The following is an 18,854-nucleotide window of genomic DNA, read 5'->3' as shown; positions in this document are numbered from 1 at the left end:
GGCAGTATATAAATTTAACAATAAATAAATAAATTGAAATGCAGGATTCAGTACTGCAGACAACAAAGTTCCTAGTGGAAAGTGGGGGCCAGATCAGGTGACACAACAGTGATCCATATTCAGGTTCCCCATCTCTTTAATTTTTTTGTAAAAAGCAGCTGCAGGGGGCTCCAATTCAGTGCCACATACTGACTTATTCTGGTCAAGTCAGTTGCCAATAGCATGCCTGAGTTTCTCTATCAACAAATGAGTACATTCATTCATACCATGGAGAGTGATGAAGGAATCCATCCCGCCTCCCAAAAAACGGAGATAACACTATCAATATAAGGAACTGACAAATGTATTCTCGGTGCTAAAGTTCTGACAAGCCTGTTGCTGGTGCTGGATAAGAACAGTGTAAATGTTAGTGTTGCTTTTGCTTATAATTCATATAGCAAGTGTTATGGTTTGTGATTTTTCTTATAGACTCATAAACTAATTGCACAAAATCTTGTTTCTCTTCTTTGCACACCATAGGCTAGAATGGAATTGATTGCCAGTAGGCAATGGCCAGTAGGCAATGGAATAGATTGCCAGTAATGGAATTGATTGCCAGTAGGTTCAAGACAGATGAAGTTCTTCTTCACGTAACATACAATTAACTTATGGAATTCACTACTGTGGGATCTAGGAATAACTATTGGGTTGAACAGTTTTTTAAAATAAAATAAATAGAAACACTCATGGGAGATGCAACTATTAGCAGCTTTTAGCCAGAACAGCTTAATGGAACTAACATGTTCAGCGGCACTATACCTTTAAGCAAAGCCAGGACAAGGATAGACAAGTGATGCGTCCACCTAGGGTGCAGCACACATAGGGGCAAAATGAATGCTAATATTTCCTCTCAAGTTTTATATTTGGTAAACATTGTAAACGTTCCCTCCTGTTACATTTTTCTTAGCAGGAGAGGGGAAGGAATCAAACAGAAGCTTGGCATTTCTAACACTAGTGTTATTTTATTGAAGCTTCATAAAAGAGAGAGAGAGAGAAGCAGTTACATCCTAGCTTCATATCACATTCACCACACTCATATGTGGTGAGTAGTTGGAGTTGTGCTTTGGGGTCAAAGGAATATAGTTGAGAATGAATTTGCGAAAAACTAAGTATATGGTCATCAGCAAAGGACTTCCCATTGCAACAAATCCAGCAATCAACAACACCCGAATTAAAAGAGCTTCACATTATAAATACTTGGGAACATGGTTAAATGAACACAATGACAGTACATAAGAAATAAACACCAGGATTGAAGTGGCAAGAGCAGCTTTTGTTAAAATGAAACATCGTAATAGGGATTTCAGTATAGAACTGAAAATTCGAATGGTGAGGTGTTGCATCTGTTTGCTTTACGGAATGGAAGCTTGGAAACAGAATATGGACAAAGTGATTCTTTTGAGCTCTGGGTATATTGATGTATTAAGAATATCATGGGTAGATAGAATTACCAATGAGGAAGTTTTGAGAAGAATTGCAAAAGAGAAAGAGCTAATTAACATCATTTGCAGAAATATACCTGTTTATGTTCTTACATTATTGTGAGTTCAATTGCTATTTGTGCCATCAATAATTCATGTGTTAAAAAGTAATGCATGTGTCATGGTGTGTGTGGGGGGGATGATGATGCTTAACACGGGGGGAGGGGGGGCTCCAGAGGCCTTTAGGTGATGATGGTTAACTTGTAGGTGGGGCCTCCGGGGGAGGGGGTGGGCTTCAAAGGCCTTTAGGTCCAGGCTCCAAAATCACCCCTGGATTCTCTGCCCAGCTTCAATTGTCAGTGACAAGCTGGGGTGGAGAATCTCAGGCAAGTCAGGAACTGGTTTTGAGAAGTAAAATTGTGTACTTCATACTTTCATTGGGAACGTAATTTGCAGACTTTGCTATGTCCCAACTCTGCCTTTAAGTATCGGATACCGGAGATAAACAAAGTGGTTAGGCCATCATCTTTATATCCTGTTTGTTAGCTTCCAAAGACCAGCCACTGTTAGAAACAGATTGTTTACTAGATGGACCATGATCTCATCCTGCCAAGTAATTTTTGTGTTCAGATAAAATGTAGCCTTATGGTTTGCAGATAAAGCCATGATTCAGAGGCCTCTGATTATTTTTACTCTAAAGCATCTCCTTGACAAGTTGCTTTAGAAAATGAGGAGAGTTTATAATGCCAGTAGCATGAGCGCCTGCTGTTGGTTTCAAACAAACAAACAAAATGGCCCAGTATGTCAGTGCTGGGGATCTCTGGATCATTTAAGTTTGAATATGTGGTTCACCTAAAGTCCTGAAAAAGCAAATAAAATAAAGTTCATATGATAGATGCTTTTAAAGGAATTTCTAAAATTTTGTGGGTACCGAGCCATGATCAATAAATGGCACTGCTGAATATACAGCACAAAGCCATCCTGCTTGTGGCAAGGAAGGCAGCAACTTCCTTGAGAGCAGAAAACAGTATTACTGGTTCCAATAATCTCTACAGAGCAAGAACATATATTCTGCACAGAGAATCTGTAAAGGATTCTAGAAGAAACCGTTATTCATATGTATAAGATGGAGTTTTACCTATATGAATAAACCTTTTAACACATCTCCAGGGCACCAAGGTTATGCATTTCATAGGTTTTCTGATATCATTTGAAAGTAGAATCCTCCCTCTGGAATGGTGCCTGATTCTCTTTTCTCTTGGCATTCTCATTGGTTTCCTTCACCTGTGGCCCCAGGGAGGAAAAAAGAAACCACCATGTATCATTTTCAGTGATCTGAAAAGAAAGCAGATTTCCTCCCTTGCATAGGTTTTAGTGCTGCCATGCTCCTGGCTTTCTTTCCTTGCTGCTTCATAGCAGGATTTCTCTTCAACGGCAATCCTTTTGTTCTTCCTATTGCTAAAAAAGCAGTGGTTAAAGAATCTATTCAGAAGCCAAAGGACAGTATAACACCTAGTGAAGCCGTTCTAAACAAACCAAATCCATTTATCTCTGGAAATGTTAGCACATAAAACTGCTCCTAGATGGCCCAAGAATAGCCAGAGAGTTGTTGCATTACCATTAGTAGCTACAAAGAAACCCAAGTGAGCACTTATCCTAAAAATGTCCATTCCATGACTCTGATATGTAGAGAGATCTTACCATGATCTAAGTTGGAGAAAAAATATCTCTATTTTTAATTAAGCAACTGAGTACTGATATAATTCTTACAGCAGCAACAGCAAAAAATAAAATAAAATTGTGAATTGTTTGTTAAGGTTTGTTTGTAACATTGTTAAGGTTTGTTCAGATGATACTTTCTGCTCTAAGATAAGGAGCAGGTCTAGACTAGAGCTCATGTTTTGATTGTTTTTAATGTTGTTTTAGAATATTGTTTTAAAAATTTTAAATTGTCTTTTAAATTTCTTGGTTTTTTGTTTTTAACTAATGTTTCAATGTTGTTTTTATCTTGTTGTAAACCTCCCAGAGACGTAAGTTTTGGGTGGTATAAAAATATGTAAAATAAATAATAAAATAAATAAATGTGTTTCTTCCTCTGTTCCCTTCACATAATGCACATGGCAATGCCTAGTCTCAGAAACCCCATGTTTATCTGAATGCATCACAGAGAACCCCCATACAGATAAATCAGGATCTCCCAGCTTGAGAATTATCATCTATGCATAACTGCCAAAAACAACCCCACAAAAGAAACAGACACAGAACACAGTTGTTCTTACAAGTCTGTCACCACTAACCAGCCACTTCCTATTTTTTTGAGAATCTTGTGCGCTTACTTCCTAAAAATATTTTTTTCAAAACCCTCCCATTTCTGCTGACTCAGAATGGGCCCCATTTGGATCAGCACGTATCATGACAGAGGCAGGTTCAGACCATTTAAATCATGGTTTAAACTGCACAATTAGGGGCCAGTTTGAACATTCTGTGCCAACTGATTACACAAGATCAGGCTAGCATGCCGGGGAGCGGAATACAGGGCCAAGAAGTATAATCTGTTGGAAAGTTCATTTTACAACCAATATTTTATCAGGTTGGGGGAGAAAGTAAAGTGGTGCACACAGAAAAAATACTGTGGTGGTAGATAAATGATTCCAGTGACCCAAAATAATTACAACCTGTTGTTATTTGCAAAGTCCTATTCTATTTCTTTGTTACACTAGTGTGATAGAATTTTAGAAAAGTGGACCTGAACATGTGGAACTAACCCTTATAGAGAGATGGCAGATTTCTACAGATGATTGTCCTTCCCCCCCACGCTTGTTGCATTTACCCAGTCTGTGACAAATTACAGTGACTTGGACTGTTTCTTCATTTTCTAATTTGTTCTATTCTTCTTTCCAGCAGTTTGCAAAGTGTATTACAGTCAGTTCTCAGGGGCTGTTGAAAATTAGGGCTTGTTCACATGATCTTTTCAGCTGACTTTCAGTCCCCAAACGGCAAAGTGGATGTGTGCATGCTGTTATTTTTGCACAACATTGCACTTGTAGCTGTTTGTTGGTTTGCAGTAGAGTGATAATAGCTGTACTGAGGCTCAATTCAGTATATGATGTCCACACATGCATGACCACCTCATGCCAAGGACCAAATCCTGCTCAAGAAGCTAAGAACAGAAGGGCTCAGTGTGCTTAAAAAGGCCAACCCTTACAGCTTTCTATGGGATTCTCCAATGTAACATTTCCTTACATTGTTGTTCTTTGTGGTATGATTTTCCTCAATCAAGCATTAGAAAACATTGATTTTAAATGACACAAAATGTTCAGGGGAAATAAGCAAAATAGTAGATCCAGATAATAATTTTAAGACGCCCTCCCTTATTAATAAGTAACACTTCTGGCAAGCTAACAATCCTGTCGACTTTAGGCTTAAATTATTATGATGTCTGCACATTAATAAATCCATGAGCAAGAAAGACATATCCTATATTTGCTTCCATGTTCAATACGTTACATGAGTGGAGCTCAATAATAATTTATGACATTGATATAAGGATGTCCATTATAAACCATTATTCTGAACCCAGTAGAATTAGTCTTTCTAATAGAATAGTATATGTTGTGACCTTCTATTCCTAGTAGTCTGAAAGGATTTGGTATTTCCATCTCATAAGAGAAAAGTACCCAAATTAGCTACGTTCTGTTAACCACAATCGTATGGTATCAGCAAAAAAAAAGACAGAAGCTTTTAGTAGGGCTATACCAAATGTTCTTCCATGAATGTTTTCAGGATGAAAGGTTAGTGATTTCCAGTGACCCCCTGAATCCCACTTTGCTTAGCTTTTTCACTGGCTGTTTGGAGATTATTCACTAATTGATTGGCAGCTTTTTAAGGCTACTGCTATTCTTTAAAAACCTGCATCTTCTTCTTGGATATATTGTATGATCCTAGCTAATCAGGGATCATGTATTCAATGTGAAGATATCACAACACTATATAAACAAATGATATCACAAAACCAATTTAGAAGGGGCGGATTCTAAATAAGTGAAGAGAGACATATGTTTTGGGTGGTATACAAATTTGATAGATAAATAAATAAATAAATTAAATTAAATAGTTCAGCATCGTGCCCCCAGCATGATTCTTTGCATCACACAACATCATAGCAGCTGATGGGAGTTTTACCAAAAAAAGTGCTGCTCCCCTTTCATTTTATTTTAGCATCAGCGAAGTCCTGTTTAGTCTGTTTTCCAGTCCATTCTCAATATAATAAGGTTGCAGTTTCCTAGAAAGTAATTCTCCCAAATTCTGAGGTACATCTGTGGCTGCAAACACACAAAGAAAATATTTAGTGGGTTAAGCATAGCTTCCACTATGGGGAGGGGGGGGAGCCAACACTGAAAAATCTGTGTGACAAATTCCAAAACCAGCTGCCCCAAATCAGAGACATTGATAATGTGATTCTAAGCACTGTTTAATCAGAAGCCCCACTGAGTTTAGTGGGATTAGTAAAGGTAATCAGGACTGTAGCCTAAGTTAGAATTCCATTTATAAGGGTTAAGATACAATATCATTTTGAGACAGACAGGCTGCTCTAGCGGCACCCTTGCCACATTCAGTATATGTTGAGCTTTGAAAAACAAAACAAAAACAGGAGGTCATGCATTTTTGCCCATTCAGATCAGTGGGCTCAAGTATGCTTATTCAGCATTGAATTGTGGCCACAAGATGTATGCATGTATTTATGGGGGTGGGGGCATGGAATCCATCATTCAATAATATATGTCCAATGCAAGGAACAAAATAATCAACCAGATAGCAAATATAAAATAAAGAAACCAGTCAAGTAGCCATTTTAAACAGAAGTGGTAAGCAGCAATTGCAGCTGTAACTAGTATTTTCAGCCATCAAAAACTGATCTGAATCAAAAGGTTTCCAAGCTTCCAGATCTAACAGATTTCTTGTGGCAGGTGGTTCTGCAATCTTGGGGCTATAACAGAAAAAGCTGTTGGTTGCTGCCACTAATTTTACAATAGTGGGCTGCCGTTTCTGAACCCAGTTGCCCCAATCCAACAGAGTACGCATGGAGCAAAAAGGTTTAAAACCTGCCAATTAGCTGTTTAGTGGGGAAGGGGAAATGGGGAACTGAATCCTGTTCCAAAACCATCTTGCCAAACAGCTTATTTGTTAAATTTTAACTTCTTAAAATGGCTCCCCCTGAAGCCACTGCTGTTGGACTGGAAAGAGGAACTGTGCATGCAGGATCCAATTGCTCTCTCAGTTCCCTGTACAATTGGGGTTAAGCGCAAGGAAGCCCACTTCTATATCAGCAGGCCCCTGCTAACTGAGCAAAGAGGCACCTTTTTAAAGTTTTCTTTGTTGATCAGGGGGAGAGCAACTAGCCCTATCCATCCCCAGCACAGCATCCCTCCAGTGGCTGTTGCTGGTATCTATGTTTCTATTTTAGATTGTGAGCCCTTTGGGGACAGGGAGCCATTTAATTTAATATCTATCTATCTATCTATCTAATCTATCTATCTATCTATCTATCTATCTATCTATCTATCTATCTATCTAAACCACTTCAGGAACTTTTTGTTGAAAGTGGTATATAAATATTCGTCAGATTCATATACAAGCTGGGTTGGGCTGGAAATCTTTATTCCAAATAGTACTTTGGAGGATGGGAACTGCCATTTTTTACCCTCCCTCCATTGGATGCTGTTCAGTGTTCATTGCAGAAGAACAGGACAACCACTGGTCCCTTAGGAATTGTTCCATGGTTTGCTTAAATCTAAACAAAGCATTGAAGAAGAAAAGGAAGATTTTTTTTTTAAGGGCCAAGAGGTCAATGTGCAATCAAGGGGCTTGTCAAAAGTTTTCATTTCATACAGCATTTTGTAGAAAGGAAAATTGGATATTTCTTTTTAGGAAGCTGTTCAGTATTTGTTGCAAACAACACAGCACCTGCCAGGAGGAATGCACACAGAGAAATATCGGTTCCAAAATAGCAAATGCTGCAGAGGAGAAAATGCCTTGGAACTGACAGTGGCTCTGCATGGAAGAAAGATAGACAGGCAAAGAGAAAAGAAAACAGAGAATAAGATGTGTGCTTTTCGAACATAATGCAGAGTCACACAGACTGACTGTAGGTTGGCCACACTGAAAAGGATGCACAGAATCTGTTTCTAGGAGCAAATGTAATTCCTTCCCTAAGAGTAGGCCCTAAAGAGAAGAACTGAGGACAGAACTTGCATGAGGTTCTGTCATGTCCTCTCTCAAGTGCCAAAAGGAAAATGGGATTAGATTTGGACAGAATGCACTGCACCATGCCTGCTTTGTGTTTGTAGAGGACACACCAGGAGAAGCAAATCAGAGATTACAGAGCCCCGGGGAGCAAGCCAAATTCCACTGGGAGATGAGCAACTCTTTCTAAAGCCTCTTTCACTTGTTGCCTAAACTGTGGGCTCTTTTTGCCTGAACTAGAGCTGATCTGAAATGCCTTTCCATTCTCTCCACCAAATTCTCATGCAGAGAAAGTGAGGGGTCCATTTCTGAAAATTTTTAGGTACTGGGTGGGAGGAAGGGGGTTGAGACATGCAAACAATCACCATTTCTTCCCAGAAGCCTCCTTGGTATGAGACTATGGGGCTGGTTCAGATGAACTGTCCAAGTGTTGGCAGATCACATGCAATTCACAACATGGATTCAGAAGTATTGGAAATTAACTCCAGCATATCTGGAATCCAACACACATTTTAAACCAACCAAGCAAGATCTTGAGCACCCAGGAAACCAGATTTAGCATTTAAAAGGCCTTAAAAATGGCTTAGCCACCTAATGGAGGAGTGGGAAATGACTTGACTAGCAAGCCAGAGGTTGCCAGTTTGAATCCCTGCTGGTATGTTTCCCAGACTACATAGTTTCCCAGACTATGGGAAACACCTATATTGGGCAGCAATGATATAGGAAGATGCTGAAAGGCATCATCTCAAACTGTGCGGGAGGAGACAATGGTAAACCCCTCCTGTATTCTACCAAAGGCAACCACAGGGCTCTGTGGGCACCAGGAGTTGACACCAATTTGATGGCACACTTTACCTTTACCTTTAAAAATGGCTTACATGGAAATCTACAGGAGGCCGTCGTTATTTGCGGGGGTTCCATTCCCACCAATTAGCATGAATATGGAAACCACAAAAAGAAACCTTACCCCTATAGGAATCCAGGTGGGGTGTAGCTAAAATAGGGCAAGGAGAGACCATTGTCTCGGGCCCCCCTGCCTCGAGGCCTCCCCCCCGAGACATGTCTCCCCCACCCAACGCCCACCCGAGCTTCCTTGGATAATTTTTTAAAATTTTTAATGGAAGGCAGTGACAAGGGGGACATTTTAAAATTTTGTGTCTGTGCCCACTCCAACCTTGTTACACCCTTGAATCCATGGGTTAGGTTTCTTATTCTAACAAAATTGTCAAAAAAGCAGGAAGGAGCCAGAAAAGCATAGTACCTTGTTCTCCAGGAATGCTCCCCAAATCCTCTAATTTTTCAAATTTGTTTTTGTTTTCTTAACAGAAAAGAACCACAAAATGGCTCTGTGCTTTCAAACGGCAGCCAGAGATGATATCAGAAATCATTTCCGGCCACTCAGGAACCATGGATAGGCAAAAATTGCCTATATTTCTTGCCACAGATAAAGAAACAGGGTCTCCAAGACCCATCCACAGATCCATGATTAAACCATGATCTGCGAAACCACGGAAAACTGGGGTCTCCTATAATGGTAGCATATAAGACATTCTAAGACCTCTTCCAGATGGTGGCATTTGGGGGTATCATACACTCAGATTCAGCTGGAAGCCACACAGGGTCTTGTGATAATCTCCATTCAAACTTCTGCTAGTTCAAATGACAGACTAGGTTATGTGGGAGATCTACTGCATAACTGGCTTTTTTATTTTTTTATTTTTAATTTTTTAAACAGCCATGGGAGGACCCATGGGGCTTAACCCTTTCCCACTCTACCATGGCCTCAGTCACAAACTCCCAGACATGGACATTTGGGGCAGTATACAAATTTGAAAAATAAATAAATACAACCAACCTCCTCTAAGTGCTGTCAGCTGCAGAGGGGGAAACATACAGGCATTCAGCTGTTTTTAAGAGATAGAAAAAATATTCCAGAAATCCAATCACAGATTCCCTATGTAATATATAGCTTGTCCCAGAATGGCAGGTGAACAGAGTGACAATTTTATGAGGCCCCACTCAAAATTGCCTCTTTTTCTTTTGTACTTTGTCATTTCTTGTTTGACACTGCTATACTAAACCATCCATGAAGACAGCAGCTATCCGGGCAAGCCCTATCATACATCTAGCTCAGTAAAAGCCAGACATTTCTCACAAAACCTTTGCAATTATTTTAGTGGGGAAATGGCAGAACTGGCAGCACAAGAACATGTGCCTGTATACTGCTTAATTAACTAAGAGTTTCTTACTCATAATCCCTAAATTGGATAAGAATCCTCACTTCACCTATAAGCATTCTCTGAAAGGGTGAAAAAGTACACCATGTCACAACTCTGAGTGTAATATGTACAACCAGGTAGTAACTTAGGCATTTTGTTTCTGAATATACAATTTCATTCTTGTTCCTCACCACATTGCTGTCAGAAGCTATTGTAAGCCTTGCATGTTGTATGTCTGTATGTATGTATGTACTTATTTATTTATCAAATGTGTATAACGCTCCAAACCTTCATCTCTGGGAGATTAACAATAGCATAAAACAAGTTAAAAACATGTACAAAAAACTTAAAACAATTTAACAATTTAAAAATAAACCAGAGATTAAAATCTAAAAAAAAATTAGGAAGCTGAGAGAGCTTGGGTGAAAAGATGGGTTTTCAGGTGTTTTTTGAAAATTGCCAGAGATGGGGAGGATCATATCTCAGCAGGGAGCGCCTCACTGCTACAAGCAGCTTGTCCACATCCTCAGGAGTCACAAACTGAAACCGATCCAGTCAAATCACATAAGAGGAGTTGTTGGGCACCTCCAGTTCAGACATCAAATTAATTGTGGGGTCTCCATCTAGGTCAGCCCGAATCAGAGAGATTTTATCTGCAAAACATTCTTTAAACACATCGCAGCAGGTAACTGATGACTCCAAATTCTGGTTCAAGGGAAGGGGAGCAGATACTAGTCCCCTCACAATCCTGAACAACTCTACTGGACGTGAATTCACAGAGGCAATACGGGCAGAAAAGAATTGCCTCTTTGCCACACATATTGCCTGAGCACAGATCTTTAGATGTGCTCTATGTCGCAATTTGTCGGATTAGAGTTGAGTCTTTCTCCACTTGCTCTCCAGTCGCCTACCTTGCCGCTTCAGCCCCCGTAGATCTTCCGTACACCAAGGGACCAATTTTGAAGCGGGTCAGAGGGGACACTTGGGAGCAATCGTGTCTACATCCCTGGTGAGCAAGTTGTTCCAGTTTACCACCAGAGCATCAACAGGATTACCGGCAAAGCCAACATTGAATCCCTCCAAGGTTTCTTGGAATCTTACTGGATCCAATAACCTCTTCGGGCGGACCATTCTAATAGACCCTTCACCCCTGCAGAGGTGGGAAGTGGTTGTAAGTCCAACCTTAACCAGGTGATGGTCCATCCATGACAATGGGGAAATCACAGGAGTCACCACCCATGGAACACCACTCTGATCAGAGTGAAAGACCAAATCAAGTGTGTGACCTGCAATATGCGTCGGTTGGTCCAGAGACCACCTGGGATAGGCCCATAGTTGTCATGGCCGCTATGAACTCCTGAGCTACCTCAGACAGATTGGTCCCGAAATGAACATTGAAGTCCCCCAGCACCAAAAGTCTGGGAGACTCCAACGCAAGTTCCACAACCAAGTCCGTGAGCTCAGTAAGGGATTCCGTTGGGCAGCAGGGTGATCGGGACACCAACAGAAGTCCCATTCTATCCCTGGTCCCCATACTTAAGTACACACATTCAATATGGTACGATACCCTAACAGGGACCCTGGTAAGGGAGATGTTATAGACCATAGCCACTCCACCTCCCTGCCCACGTCCCCTCACCTGCTCCTCTACAGAATAGCCTGGAGGGAGAAGCTGGGACCAAACTGGACCACTAGCCTCCCCCAACCAAGTCTCGTTAATACATACCAGGTCAGCCCCTTCATCCATGATCAAATCATGGATGAGTTCAGGTTTATTTTGGACTAACCTGACGTTATAGAGGAGCAGGGTAAGTCTATGTGGGTTGTTGGCAGTGCTCCCCAAGGTCAAAGAGCTGGTAGGACAGCCGGAATACAGCTATTAAATTTCTGACTACCCTTCCCCTGGAACGGCCTGCTGACCTGCCAACGTTACTTCTTATATTCCCCACCACCACTGGGATAGCTGCTCCATAGTCAACAAAGGCACCCCCTGTCCCCCCATCTCCAGATGAACCCAAACACATTACAGTAACTTCAACCCATGTCCAAAACAGCTTAAAACTGATTAAACAGAAGCCCTCTAGCCCTCGCCCTCATTCTCCCCCAAGGGGGCAACCCCCTTTGGTGTCACCCCTTTGGTGACGACCCCACTGGTGGCAGGCCCGCCACCACAAGGAGCCTTCCTATAAAGCCCAAAACTGAGCAGGTGAACAGAGGAACAGCTGAGTCCCTCTGGGGGCTGGTCCCAATCCTGCCCACACTTCCCACAGATGTTACCCTGAAGCTGCAGCCCCACAGGGAAAGCAGAAGCAGGCAGGCAACAGCAGAAGGAACCCCAGCAACCACCTGGTCTCTCACTCCAGGCAGCACTGGGTGGGAAGTGGATGGACTCTCCCTCTTCCTCTCTGCTGGTCTTCACATGCACACACGCTTCTTCCACCTATAACTTAACTACTCTTCTTTGCAATCTTAATATTTGTTTGAATGATCTTCAGATTCTCAAAGGGACACATCCTTTGAAAATCCTCCAATATGTGAGAGAGAAACTGCAAACTAGGAATAAATAAAAAATTGAAAAGATTTCTAAATTTAAGGAAAATAGCAAATAAGATGGTAAGATAAAGCAAAACGATGTTTTACAAAATAAAATAAAGGCAGAAAACCATGGGCAAAGTAAGGGATGGGATGGACAGCAATCTAAGGGACTAATTATACATTATGCATAAATATGCATAACAGAGCTCCAGTCTATTTGTATAAATAATGTAACAGCCACAGGAGGGAAAAAGTTTGAGCAGAGAAAGGTCAGAAGAAAAAGGGTGCTCTACCCTTACCATGCCTGTGTGTCTCCACTTCCACTCAGAATCTCTTTGCTGAAATTTAAAAAGCAGGGGGAGAGAAAAGAATGGAATAGGACTCTTTATACATGTTTACCTATGACATATAGTTAGCCCCTAATGATGCCCCAATCTTTCCAAACTTTCCTTTTTGGTCCAAACAATCTTTGCCAGCACTATAATTCTAACCTTTCCTTGAATATCATGGCACTCTCTGAAGCTGTTCTCACAAGCAGCGAAACTGGGCTAGGGAAGCCCAGCCCGGTTTTCGCTGTGCGTGAGAACCGCCGGAAGCCACACAGCAGCGAGCCCTCTTAGGTAGCCAGCCACTTAACCCAGGTTTGGGGTGCAAGCGTGCATCCAAAATGCTTTTCTGCATCACATCCATTATTCAATAATTGTGGTTCATACAGCCATGGGATTGTGAAAATCTCTTTCAAGCCCGAAGGTATTTGCCTGCAAAATGGGATGCCCAACTTCACAAGTTTCCTGTGTTGCATGAAACAAGTGATTTTGCCCTGACTCTGTAGAAGGATATTATTCTTGATAAGCAGAAACCAGCCAATTCTAGACTACAGATCACAAAGGGCTCATACAGAATATATTATTCACCATAAAAATGATTCTGAAAAGTATGCAGCAGAACGGTGAAAGCTTTCTCATGTTCTGACAACATTGCATTGTGCACATGGACCTTTCTCTCAACTGAGGACTAGAAAAGACTGGCACAAGAATGTAACTAAGTTGAGAAATTTTAAATATTAGGGGCACTATCCAGCCAGTACTGATGCACTTGTGTGTTCCACTGATTTAAATAGGAGAGTTAAGCATGCACCTAAATCTTTCCTTTTGAAATCAAAGGTTGACATCCAGCGCAAGGAACCACATGCATAATGAGCACTGTTGCACAAGCACAAACAGATGGCTGTTGTAAAAACAGGGATTTGCAGAATTGCGTTGTAGTGCTCCTGCAAAAAAAGAAAGAAAAAAGTTCCAACTGAACAAACAATGTGTGCTGTAGTTATGCAACTGTTGCACAACTGCAAGCAGATTTGCACTTGAATACCTCTAGTTTGGAACGCACACTCCAGACTTAGTACAACTGGTTAGTGCAATGTCCTCCCACATGCAGTTTATTGCTCTGGATGTCAGCCATAGAGATTAAAAGTGCTTCACTTTGGCTGGATCATGTCCTAGTTAATTATTTTGTGCTAGTCATGAAATATGCTCAGTACAAGTAACATAAAATAAACACACTTTCAGTTTAATGAATGGGTTCATAAAATGAACCTTTGTACTAATTAGCATTAAATGTGCAGTTCAAGAAGCTATAGCTCCTTGAAAATGTGAAATCAACCACATTCTGAGTGTGATGAAAAAAGAGCTCTACTGATGAGCACTGGAGATCTCCTGGTATAAGGTTCTGTATATACATTTCCAGGGACAAATTTCAGTAATGGCAGGAGGAGGTGAATTGGTTGTGATTTCTCTAGACACATCAAGGAACATACTGGGGCATAATCTTTATTATCTGTATAATGGCTCTTGCTGTGATGTCCTTCTACTCAAATCAGCACTGTGTAGAATATGTTGCAAAGGAGGGAAAACACCTCTCTGAGTCTGTTTCAGCCAAACTTCTAGGACAATAAATGGTGAAAAAACAGAGGACGCCTGCAACAGCACAGTAATTTCATACCTTTATTTATTTATTTTTTATTTATTTATTTTTGCATTTTTATACCGCCTTTCGTTAAAATATAGCCCCAAGGTGGTTTACAAAAGTTAAAAACATACAATAAAAACACAATAAAAACAACATGCTAAGAGTATAAAAACATATAAAAACAAGCATAAAACAATACAAGAAATAAAAACACCCAGAAGCAGCAGTAAAAACGATTATGTAAAAGCCTGGGTAAAAAGCCAAGTCTTTACAACCTTTTCATAACCCATGGTTTTACAAGTGGCTGTTCCACAGCATGGCTGTTCCAAAGTCTCTCCAGACAGTACAAAAATGTAGGAATATTAAAGCTGCTAGAATTTTAAAGCTGAACACAGACCTCACACGATTTTCACAGTGCCACCTGCTGGTCAGCACTTTTAAGTAGTAAAGGGAGGGGCTTTTCTCAGAATTCAAGTGATGGCTGGCGCTGTGAAAATTGTGTGAGGTCCACTCTCAGCAGGGGCGTAACTACTATTAGGCAAGGGGAGGCAGCTGCCTGGGGGCCCCCACGCCTTGAGGGCCCCCCCAGAGGCAAGTCACATGACTCCCCCAAACCCGCAGAGCTTCCTTCATTATGATCCTTCCTTCGTATTTCTTCCTTTGACCTGGCTAGTATCTCTCTCTCTGTCTCTCGACCCTCCCTCCCTGCCTCCCTCCTTGCCTCCCTTCTTGTATGTGTGTATCAACGAGGGGCTCATTTTAAAATTTTGTCTCTGGGCCCACTCCAGCCTTGTTACACCCCTGACACTCAGCATTGGCCAGATAGTCAAATAGTGCTAGGAAGGAGGATGGACATCTAATGGAGCATGTGAACTGTGAGTAAGATGGTCTTAGAAACTTATTAAGAAGTTTTAAAAATCCTGCACTTATCTGCAAATCCTCCTCTTTTGCAATGGGATGAATTATGAATTCCATTACAGCTTTGTTTTTAGCCTACTTTCCAGTAGGCTTGTGAGATCACCCGGCATTCCGTGTGTCCATGTGTGTGCCCTGATGAAGGCAGCTCTTGCCTAAATAGGACTGATAATTTAGACTGTTTATCCCAAGAGGTTCCCTAAGCTTTAAAATAACATGTTTCAGCCCTTTTGTTTGCCTTGCAGCAGCTGGTTTCTGTGAGAATGCTTGTATATTCCAAGATACAGCAGGATTTGAGGAGGTGGGGAGGGGGAGCTCTGACTGTCTGATAACTGCTTCAGATATTCTGAATTTTCTCTCCAGAAAGGCACTTTTGTGTAGGGAAAAGCACGGAAACTACATGTAGATCATCATGTGGGGTTTTTTCTTTAGCATTTTTCTGTAAAGAAAATTCATAACATATGAAGTTATCCTATAATTATTGATTGGTTTCTCAGAGTTGGAATAATGTCATGTAATCTACATTTCTTTCTAGTTGAACCTCACACTTTGATATGCCATGGTGTAGCAGTAGCTCTTTTCTCCATGCTGATCTTCCTAGGGTGTGGACGAGCAGTGATCAATATGCAAACTGGCCCCAATACGGTACATTATTTGTGGATACCACTTGCAGTTCATGGCTATTTGGCTTCACTGTTTATATATTTTTCGCCATATCTCTGTGTGCCCCAATACTGTGCATTATTTGTGGGTAATCAGTGGTCAAATACAATCAGAGTAGCAATCACCTACAAACATGTTTGTGCAGATGCACTCTAAGTATCCAAACCAATTATTCTTGCCTAGAAGTCCATTTTTCGGCTCCTGCACAATGTTGGATGCACGAAAAGGACAACTTCCAGAGAAACAGCTGTCTTAATCTGTTGCAACAGGAAGGAAAGGAAAGGAAAGGAAAGGAAAAGAGACTTGTAAGACAGATTTATTGTGGTAAATGCTTTGATGGACTAGAACCCACTTCAAGTGCATGAAGTGTTTCTCATACACACACTACAACATACACAAAAGACACACAGATATAGAGAAAAATATATAAAGTGAAGCAAAATGACCATGAACTGCAAGAGGAATCAGTCTTATTTAGGCAAGAGCAAGAGATCCATGAAGTGGACAGGGAAGGCAGAGGGAATAAATGAGATGAGATAATGAAAAGACATGTTGATAGCTGCAGTGTGAACCATTACAATACATTATCTAAATGCAGTCTACATCTGCATCTGTATAGGTTCCGCATATTAACTTTGCAATGCCTGGACCAAAATGAACCAAACTGAGTACAGTTGTAGGAACACATAGGGACACCTCAACGGCATAGTTTGTGATGATGTCATCTACCCACATTCAATATGGCGGACGTGTGCACTTTTGAGGTGCAAGTGGGCTAACTTGTGAACCGCTTAACTGATTTGAACCAAATTTGCTACAGCTGTAGGGACACAAAGGGACACCTCAGCTATGTAGTTTGTGATGATGTCCTCCTCCCCAATTCAAGATGGCAGACACATAAACATTTGAGACACAAGTGGGCTGACTTGTGGACTTTCTGACTGCAGTGAACCAAATTTGCTACAGCTGTAGGGACACATAGGGATGCCCCAATGGCATAGTTTGTGATGATGTAATCCACCCTGATTCAACATAGTGATGCATAAAGGTTTGAGATGCAACTGGGCTCACTTGTGGACTTTCTAACCGATTTGAACCAAATGAGGTACAGTTGTATTGAGTGACACACAGGGACACCTCAATGGTGTAGTTTGTAATGATGTCATCCACCCCAATCCAAGACGGCAGATGTGTAAACATTTGAGGTGCTAGAGTTCTAACTTGTGGACTTTGATTTGAACCAAATTTAGTCCAGTTGTAGAGATAGTGAAATGAAAGTAAACAGATTAGTTCTTACTAGAACACCTTGTTAAAAATCAGTATTCTTTCTCCCCCCTCACTAATATGCGTGTGACCCGGCAGTTATGCCACAGTTCTCTGTCCCTAGGAATACCATCATCTCTTTAACTGCAAAATTCTGAGTTTTTGGAACTTGACCAAAATTCTGGTCATGGACTTTGACCATGCTTTGTAGCAAGTGCTAAAGCAAAAAGACTATACATTGCCCATCAGTCCCTACGACATGCTCTCAAGTAAACCATGCAGATTATTTAAATTAGAATCATTTGTCTGTCTTGAACCGAAGTGTGACACCCAAAGTCAAGCAAATCAGAAAATCCAGAAATACTTTATGTTTTCAGGCTTCATCAACTCAAACAAATTATTTGCATGAAAGGGAGGAACTTCAGTCCAAAATTATGATGGAAGGCCACTGCATTCCAGTCATTTTTAGATCCACCCCCAAACATGTACACAAAAACAGATTCTGCATTCAGGTGAGACCTTATACTTAGATTAAAGAAGGTGAATGAAGAGCTCCTGATTTTGCCAAGAGACTATCTAGTACAGGGCAGCCCAACCTTTTTTTAAACAAGTATACTCCTTCTGTGGCAAACCTTCAGCTCAGGTACCCCATAGAGATTCTGTGCGTGTATCACATACGTATGTACATACATATACATAATATAATTAAAGCTGCAGTGTGTGAGGAGGCAGAAGAGTTCTGAGTAGCCCCCCTGTGAGTAGCCCCCTGGGAGCCCTTCAAGTACATCTAGGGATACTGGTACCCCTTGTTGGGAACTCCTGCTCTACCTCATAGACAGTCTCTAATTAGCCAGAATCTAATTAGATTTCAGGAGAAGAATTTCAATGTATTACCTGAAGGCACCTATTTGATAAGATACATTGTTGAAGCTAAGCAGGACGAAGTTGTGCTGGTGTATGGATGGGAGACTACCTGGGAACCACATGTAGCTGCCATGATTTTACCAGGAGAAAGAGCGGGGTATAAAGTTGGATCCCCACCCCACCCCACCCTACTGGAGCTGAAACAAAACAGGTTTAAGGAGTCGGATGAGAGAGGGTTGGTTTGGATAAAAGGCTTCTTCAAAAAAAATTTTTTTTAGATTCAAGCTGACTCTAAAGCAAATGGTGTGGTGGGCTTACATTGGGTAAGTGTGGATTTTGGCATCCATAATAGTGCCCCAGCTTGAGTCTGAGGAGTTATTACATCATTATCTGGAAGGCATTAGTCAGATAACTATGGTCACAATTCAGAGAGAGGGAGGTAGACTTAACACTTCAATTCTATGCATGTTTTCTCAGAAGTAAGTCCCATTGAGTTCTAGGGGCTTAGTCCCAAGTAAGTGTGTCACTGAAATAAAAAGGTTTAAACTTGCCTAACACTGGGCTGAATATTTTAAAAATAGAACTACATTTAAACACACAAGGAAAATGCTTCCTATGGTGAAGAATACTGACATCCTGATGAACAAAGCAGTGGTACAACAGGAGAAATACCAGTGTGGCACCTGTGCTTCTAAAGAGTTTCTGGCCAACACTGCACCAGCACTAG

The 18,854-nt window shown here is 41.0% G+C and overlaps 2 long non-coding RNA genes across 2 annotated transcripts in view; one reads left to right on the top strand and one right to left on the bottom strand.

The window, feature by feature from the left end:
- Positions 1 to 991: 991 nt before the first annotated feature.
- LOC128348857 (uncharacterized) lies at positions 992 to 12,782 on the bottom strand. The gene is made up of 3 exons (XR_008318389.1): positions 12,757 to 12,782; positions 5,643 to 5,782; positions 992 to 2,918 (listed from the first exon to the last, which is right to left on the bottom strand). It is a non-coding gene; the product is annotated as an uncharacterized LOC128348857 (long non-coding RNA).
- A 2,383-nt stretch (positions 12,783 to 15,165) lies between these two features.
- The window catches only part of LOC128348856 (uncharacterized), a 45,299-nt gene continuing 41,610 nt past the window's right edge, over positions 15,166 to 18,854 (top strand). Inside the window, exon 1 of the long non-coding RNA XR_008318388.1 lies at positions 15,166 to 15,297. This is a non-coding gene — a long non-coding RNA (uncharacterized LOC128348856). The remainder of the gene's footprint in view (positions 15,298 to 18,854) is intronic.

This window comes from Hemicordylus capensis, chromosome 3 (genome assembly GCF_027244095.1).
Source record: "Hemicordylus capensis ecotype Gifberg chromosome 3, rHemCap1.1.pri, whole genome shotgun sequence".
NCBI classification, from domain to species: domain Eukaryota; kingdom Metazoa; phylum Chordata; class Lepidosauria; order Squamata; family Cordylidae; genus Hemicordylus; species Hemicordylus capensis.
This window is presented reverse-complemented; position numbering and strand designations above follow the sequence as displayed.